We start from the raw sequence: 7937 nt of genomic DNA on the forward strand, positions 1-7937 counted from the left end.
ATTTTGCATTTCTTTATGGTCATTTTGTGTCTCTTTGCAGTCATTTTTGTGTGTTTTTGTTCAAATTTTTTTGTTTCTGTGATTATTTTGTGTCTTTTTGTGGTCATTTGGTCAACACTCAGGCTTCATTAGCTGTAGCACATTAGATCTAACAGTACACTTGATGATAAGCATTAGCTCTAATACGTTACTGTAAAAAATTAGCTGTCATGCATTAGTTGTAGTATAATATATGCAATACATTAGTTGCAGTACAATAGATGCAAACAATGAGCTCTTATACATTTAAACTATTGCAGTAAAAGATGAATATTAGAGCTAAAATGCTGCAGTAAAAGAAGAATATTAGAGGAAAAATACTGCAGTAAAAGATGGATATCAGAGCTAAAATACTGCAGTAAAAGATAAATAATATGTGTGTGTGTGTGTGTGTGTGTGTGTGTGTGTGTGTGTGTGAGACACTAAACCACAGAAACATAACCTGTAGTTACTGTGCGTAGAACACAGCTGTGTTTACTCACACTAAGCTCCACTCTCCTTACTGAGCATTTAAAGGTTTGGAAGATCCTCCATGATGGCGGAGGGGACTGATTTCCAGGTCACAGTAGCAAAGAGCACTCAAGGAGTAAGTATAAGTTGGATGCTTAGAAGCGCTATTGTTAAATATAGCAACTTTTATTATTTTCGAGCAGCTGTTTGCCACATGCAGCCCTAAACTGTAACAGCTCTCCAATAGAAACACTTCTTGGTGAACAGTTTTATGACCAGGAAAACAATTTGGACTACAATGTACTCTTCATATATGTTTATATTCATGGAAACAAAACCATTGCTCACTTGTTGAACATTGAATGCAGTGGACACACACCATCAGAGTCAAATGGTTTGGACAAAAAGGAAGTCTCTTACTACTAAATCAAGACATCAAACTTGCGGAAGATCACGGTGGAGACCTCAAAGTTTCGCTCCAGCCATCCATTTGTAGCCTGAAGTCCTGCGAGAGGTTGGACATGTCGGCCCACTTCCTCATCTTAGAGAAGAACTGGATCAGACTGAGACAAGGACATGTTAGGATTTATTTTTTTAAGGCACTGCTAGCTGAACACTGAACTTGATGTCACATATGAGTAATACAATATTGATATTTGTAATGTATAAAACAGTGTTATGGTCACTTTAAGAAGTACCTGCGCAAGGTATTATGGGATGCCTGTTACCCCATGTTTGGCAGTCTGGTCTGGCAGTTCAGAAGTAAACACATTGAAAGACACCACTCTCGTTTCGCCTCATTATATTTTATGTCTATATAAGATATACAGACATTACAATATTAATAACCATTTGTTGTGTAATTAATGTATGAGTTGTGTTGACCTGAATAGAGAGAGAGCATTAACCCAGGCTCTGAAGGGTTAAATACATGATGGATACACACAGGTCAGGCTGGAAAGCTACAGCTGCGCGCACACACACACACACACACACACACACACACACACACACACACACACACACACACACACACACACACACACACACACACACACACACACACACACACTAGTACAAAGAGTGTTTTCACACACACAGCACATTCCTATGTCCTTATAATAAAACAACTAATTTTACTGAAACCGCTAAACTCAAGGTTGTTTAAGAGTGGAAACCATAATAATCCTCCCTATGAGACACCACCAGCAGCTGCATCACATCTCAGTTAACAGAGGAATAAGACTGACAGGTAGAGAGAGGGAAGAGGGTTCTAGGAGGTTCTTTTACAGGATGGTTCCTGGAGATTGGATGAATCGTGTGCCAGAGATATGGACGTATCTGTGCACCAACCAATGGGAGAGCTAAGTCTACACCACGGTTATCCCCACCTTTAGCCAATCACTGTTCAATATTTGAATGATATGTTTGTGTTCAATAACCAATCACATTTCACAATACGGTATAAAATGTTCTGTTCATATCAGACTTTGTCATTTTCTGGGAGGCTGTTCCAGACAGAAAAGGTCCTTGATCAAGATTCTTTTGAGACACTGATGGCAGAAAATAAACAGCTTAATTGGAAAGTAGTAGTTTGTTTTCTATCTCAAAAAACGAACCTGCTCAACAGACACAAGTGTCAAAAAGCATTCACACAAAGCAACTAACTTTCCACTGTAAAATAATAAAAACAAGGGTTTTCTTGCAGTGAGAATTGTTTTACACCATCCAGAGGTTTGAGCAGGCACCAAAGGAAAATAATAACAGAACTTAGTATGAAATCCGTTTTCACATTTTGGGTTCCAAGTACTCAAGCATTATTGATGTGTCTGTTACTGAATAGTGAGAAAAAACAGAAAAATACTCAGATTTTTGTCAGATAAATTCACTCTACAGCATTTTATCAGTCATGCTCACTGATGTGTGTGGTCAAACATCCATTTTAAGATAAGAAAAACTCAGCAGTAGGTTTAAGAATGAAACTAGCCCAGATGTTAAAGAACGACAAGTCTAAAAAAGAACAGGAAAACATTTTCAGTTCAGTGGCTGAACTAAATAGTCTGATACCAAGTCGAAGAAGTCATCTTGATGGTGTGGTTGCATTTTTGTTAAAATCAAAGATAAACTTTGCAAAAAACTTTTTAATATCACAACTCAACAACCACCTTGGCAGAGCATCTAAAGACAGCAGGTTAAACGCATTCGTTTTCTAATCCTGGATCATTCTTGTGTTGGAATCACCAGTTCACATATTTCTGTTTTCAGAAATCATATGAATAAGGGGCTGCTCTGTTGTTAGCATCATATCACAATATCTCATTCAGAGTGCAGTTATTTCTTCTGTTACTGATCTACATCACCATGTAACACAAAACGCCTGCCTGGTGGCTAGTTTGGCCTCAAACAAAGAATGAGCAGCTTCTTCTGATGCTGCTACATCCCAATATTCATGTTAAAATAATGTGTTTTTTGAAAATGAATACTCGTAAACATTCTACTCGACCCACAAAATCAATTCGGAACCTCTAAATGTGTACACTATGGGCTCTCTGAGAAATGTTTATAACCTGAGGTAGCTCTGTGACACAGACAAAGAGGAGATATAAAAACAGGTCTACTGTGCTTGTTCACTGGCTCGTGTTTAAAATAACTCACTGAACAACTGCTGACATTTTTCAACTCACTTTGGCAAAGCCTGAGTTTGCAAACACATAGTTCATGATCCAGTAGTTTGAAGGATTACACAGCTTTAAAAGAATAAAAGACATTTAACCAGAATCTATTAGTTATTTAAAATAGTTGAGTGTTTTTATGCATTGGGCCGTATTCAGAGGCAGGTTTTACTGGATTATTGTCCTGCAGAGGCGCCAGCGTCTGACCTGAGTTTGGACGAGTGAAGGATCCTCCCTCCATCAGTCCTTTACCCACTGTGGGAGTGGAGCCCTTCCTGCAGGCTGCATCCAGCCAACAGGCCAGCCAGTGCACCACCTCCCCCTGCAGAGACACACAAAGTGAACCATGTTAGCAAACAGCGGCGGCACCATCGTTCTGCTGATACAGAAAGCTTGATGACCGCTGGTCCGCTTCAAGCAATTTAAACAGAAGCATGAAAGGTTATGCACCACAATTACACATGTACACACACTTAGCTAAAACCTCTGCAAAACTTTAACAGCAGAAATCACAAGTGGTTGTTTTGACAGTGAGTCTGTTGAATGCCCCAGTGAGACATAATTGCACAGCATTTTAGCTGAGGTACTGAGAATTACATTTTTAGAAATAAAAGTCAATTAAAAAAAAGCACAAAAGACAACTGCATTTGGTCTTCTAACTCATTTTCAAACATAATACCTACACAAAACAGCTGACAGCAACAGCAAATTGGGTTTGAATTATTCTGACAATTAATACATCTACTGCATCACTTAAGAAAAAAGTCAAATGTGTGTATTTTCAGTTTTTTTATGTCACTGTAAGAAAGCATTTATGCCCACTTTATGATTTTAGATCCTGCATTTAGGTTTTCAATCTCATTTTCTCCTTCCTCTGTACGTTTTTGACATCATAGTAATTCTAATTATTATTATTTCCCACCTAACACATTTTGTAACGCACAGAAATGTGACACAACCAGGTTGTTGTTGTTGCTATTACAAATTCAATATATTCAGGTGTGTGGCCTGTTCAATCTGGCATCCCATATTTTTTTTTTTTTTTTTTTTTTTAACCAATTTTCTGACAAGCAATTAACAGAATGATCAACTACTCATCTGGACAATAATCTGAATATTAGACAATAAAAAAAATAATAGTAGCAGCAGGCTGCACAGTAGCTTGGTGGTTAGCTCCGTCGCCTCACAGCTAGAAGATCCTCGGTTTGTGTCCCAGCCTTCCTGGGATCTTCCTGCATGGAGTCTCCATGTTCTCCTGTACATGCGTGGGTTTCCTCCAGGTTCTCCCACAGTCCAGAAACATGCTGAGGTCAATTGGTGATTCTAAACTGTCCATAGGTGTGAATGTTTGTCTCTCTGTGTAGCCCTGTGATACAGTTACCTGTCCAGGTGAACCTGTGATAGACTGTTACCTGTCCAGGTGTCCCCTGCCTTCACCCGCAGTCAGCTGGGATAGACTCCAGCCCCCCATGACCCTGATGAGGATCAAGAGGATCCGACGACTCGACGGACAGACGCTTTATTAATCCCGAGGGAAATTCAAAATATTCAGCAGCTTACATACAAAAACAAAAATAACAAAAAGGCAAAACAGACAGGTTAGTAACATGAACGTTAACGGTTAGTAAATACTCTAAAAAACTTGCTGTATAATACTATAAACATTTCTAATTTTAAAATCTATAGAAATACTAATTGTATTAAAAGTCAATAAAACAGTGTTTACACCTTTCAAGACAACATGGTTTAAAGTGATTTAAAATTATTTAAATGGTTTAAAGTGATTTTGACAGGTAGCACGAAAACACTTGTAAACTACATAAAATGCAGACATTCTACAATCACATTGGATCAGTCCTGATGTGCTCATGACTGCGTGAGTATCAGGTAAACAACACTTAAAACAGGATGATGAAATTTAAGAAAAACAATGCAATATATTATTAATGGTAATAACTTTATTTACACTGACCTTTCTCTCTGGCTGTGGTGGGCACTGGACACTTTACCACCAACAGCTGCTGGAAACTGATTTTTGTTTCACACCTTTGCTTTTTCCTTTTGAAAAACAATCACAGTCCATAACATCTATTTTTTCAGGACAACTCAGATCATATGTCACATAAGGATGCAGGAGTGTGACCTGAGTCATGCACTTCATTTCAGTGTGAAAGAAACTTGAAAATGATCAGGTTGAAATGCGAACATTTTTCGACGGTGAATCCCTCATCCCTGGAACACACAGGAGAGAGAGAGAGACACCTGTCCTGGGGGACAGGAGGAGTGAGAGACACCTGTCATGGGGACAGGAAGAGAGAGAAACAACTGTCATGGGGACAGGAAGAGAGAGAGACAACTGTCATGGGGACAGGAGTGAGAGACAGATTTGTCCTGGGAACAAGTAGAGAGAGAGACAAACACCTGTCATGGGGACAGGAAGAGAGAGAGACACCTGTCCTGGGGGACAGGAGGAGTGAGAGACACCTGTCATGGGGACAGGAGGAGTGAGAGACACCTGTCATGGGGACAGGAAGAGAGAGAGACAACTGTCATGGGGACAGGAAGAGAGAGAGACAGATCTGTCCTGGGAACAAGTAGAGAGAGAGACAAACACCTTTCATGGGGGACAGGAGGAGTGAGAGACACCTGTCATGGGGACAGGAAGAGAGAGAGACAACTGTCATGGGGACAGGAAGAGAGAGAGACAGATCTGTCCTGGGAACAAGTAGAGAGAGAGACAAACACCTGTCATGGGGGACGGGGGAGCGAGAGACACCTGTCATGGGGACAGGAAGAGAGAGAGACAACTGTCATGGGGACAGGAAGAGAGAGAGACAACTGTCATGGGGACAGGAAGAGAGAGAGACAACTGTCATGGGGACAGGAAGAGAGAGAGACAACTGTCATGGGGACAGGAAGAGAGAGAGACACCTGTCATGGGGACAGGAAGAGAGAGAGACAACTGTCATGGGGACAGGAAGAGAGAGAGACACCTGTCATGGGGACAGGAGGAGTGAGAGACACCTGTCATGGGGACAGGAAGAGAGAGAGACAACTGTCATGGGGACAGGAAGAGAGAGAGACAACTGTCATGGGGACAGGAAGAGAGAGAGACAACTGTCATGGGGACAGGAAGAGAGAGAGACAGATCTGTCCTGGGAACAAGTAGAGAGAGAGAAAAACACCTGTTATGGGGGACAGGAGGAGAGAGACTTGTCCTGGGGGACATGAGAGAGACAAACAGGAAAATCTTCATCTTCATCAGTAACACCTGACAGGAATACCTTCATCTTCATCAGTTACATCTGACAGGAAAACCTTCATCTTCATCAGTTACACCTGACGGGAAAATCTTCATCAGTTATACCTGACAGGAAACCTTCATCGTCATCTTCAACAGTAACACCTGACAGGAAAACCTTCATCTTCATCAGTTACACCTGAAAGGAAAACCTTCATCTTCATCAGTTACACCTGAAAGGAAAACCTTTATCTTCATCAGTTACACCTGACAGGAAAACCTTCATCGTCATCTTCATCAGTAACACCTGACAGGAAAACTTCATCGTCATCTTCATCAGTAACACCTGACAGGAAAACGACACCTGGGCGCAGAACCTGGGGGAGAACCTGGAGGAGAACGACAGGAGGGGCCACCTGGGGGCAGAACTTGGAGAACCTGGAGGAGAACGATAGGAGGAGCGACCTGGGCGGAGAACCTGGCAGAGAACAACAGGAGGGGCCACCTGGGCGCAGAACTTGGAGGAGAACCTGGAGGAGAACAACAGGAGGGGCCACCTGGGCGCAGAACTTGGAGGAGAACCTGGAGGAGAACGACAGGAGGGGCCACCCGTGCGCAGAATCTGGAGGAGAACGACAGGAGGAGCAACCTGGGCACAGAACGTGGAGGAGAACGATAGGACGGGCCACCTGGGGGCAGAACTTGGAGACGGGAGCGAAACGGGTGCAGAAAATGGAGACGGGAGCAGAACCTGGGGACGAGAGCAGAACCTGGAGACGGACGCAGGACCGGGTCTATCTCCCGGTCCTGTGCCCGTCTCCTGGCCCTGCGTCCGTCTCCCGGTCTGCTGATTGCAGAGTGCCATCACCTGCCGCCACAGCCTTCATGCACACACCTAATACACCTAATAAGGAAAACAGAAGGGAGGGAAAAAAAGTCCTACACAGAGCCTGCTGCTGCTGCAGGCCTGACACTTCTGTGCAGTTAGAATGACAGAAATCATAGAAAAATACAAAAACATAGAATTTCTCTGTAAAACTACAGCAAAGTGACACAAAAGAACGACGATATGATGCAACAGCACAGCAAAGAGACACAAAATGACCTAAAAGAGACGAACATCAACAATAAATAGATGTAAATTGAACATTCATACATGTAAAAACTACCAATAACTACAAACAATAACTCCAAAAACAGACGGGACCAACAAAATAGACACTAAATGGCCACACAGAGACACCAAATCTCAACTATAAGATGCATAAAGACAGTGAAAGCTCTAAAATCCTGCACCTTTGTGGAAACAGAACAACATGAAAGAGGAGAGAGAACTCGGAAATCTCTTGAAAAAGTTAGATGAATCAGGAGGAAAACAAAACGTGCACAAATCTGAAAAAAAATTTATTATATGCATCTATCTTAAACCATTAAATCAGTTTAAGGAAAGTTTCTTCTGTCTTTAGGCTCTTTTCAATTCTAGAAGTTAAACATGTCGAAAACTGATTCAAGAAGAAGATCAGACATAAAAACTG

At 41.7% G+C, this 7937-nt stretch overlaps 1 protein-coding gene across 3 annotated transcripts in view; it reads right to left on the reverse strand.

The window, feature by feature from the left end:
• LOC129350460 (probable serpin E3) overlaps positions 1 to 5431 on the reverse strand; it is a 10433-nt gene extending 5002 nt beyond the window's left edge. Inside the window, exons 1-4 of one of the 3 annotated variants that reach the window (XM_055017016.1) lie at positions 5134 to 5431; positions 4574 to 4716; positions 3369 to 3483; positions 910 to 1052 (exon numbers count right to left, since the gene is read on the reverse strand). The gene's annotated coding sequence lies outside the window, so the exon portion shown is untranslated. Of the gene's footprint in view, positions 1 to 909; positions 1410 to 3368; positions 3900 to 4573; positions 4717 to 5133 lie in introns of those variants that run through there. The other 2 variants (XM_055017017.1, XM_055017018.1) reach the window with 2 other exon arrangements.
• Between the last annotated feature and the right edge of the window lie 2506 nt (positions 5432 to 7937).

The sequence above is a fragment of the Amphiprion ocellaris genome, chromosome 14, assembly GCF_022539595.1.
Source record: "Amphiprion ocellaris isolate individual 3 ecotype Okinawa chromosome 14, ASM2253959v1, whole genome shotgun sequence".
In the NCBI taxonomy this organism is placed as follows: domain Eukaryota; kingdom Metazoa; phylum Chordata; class Actinopteri; family Pomacentridae; genus Amphiprion; species Amphiprion ocellaris.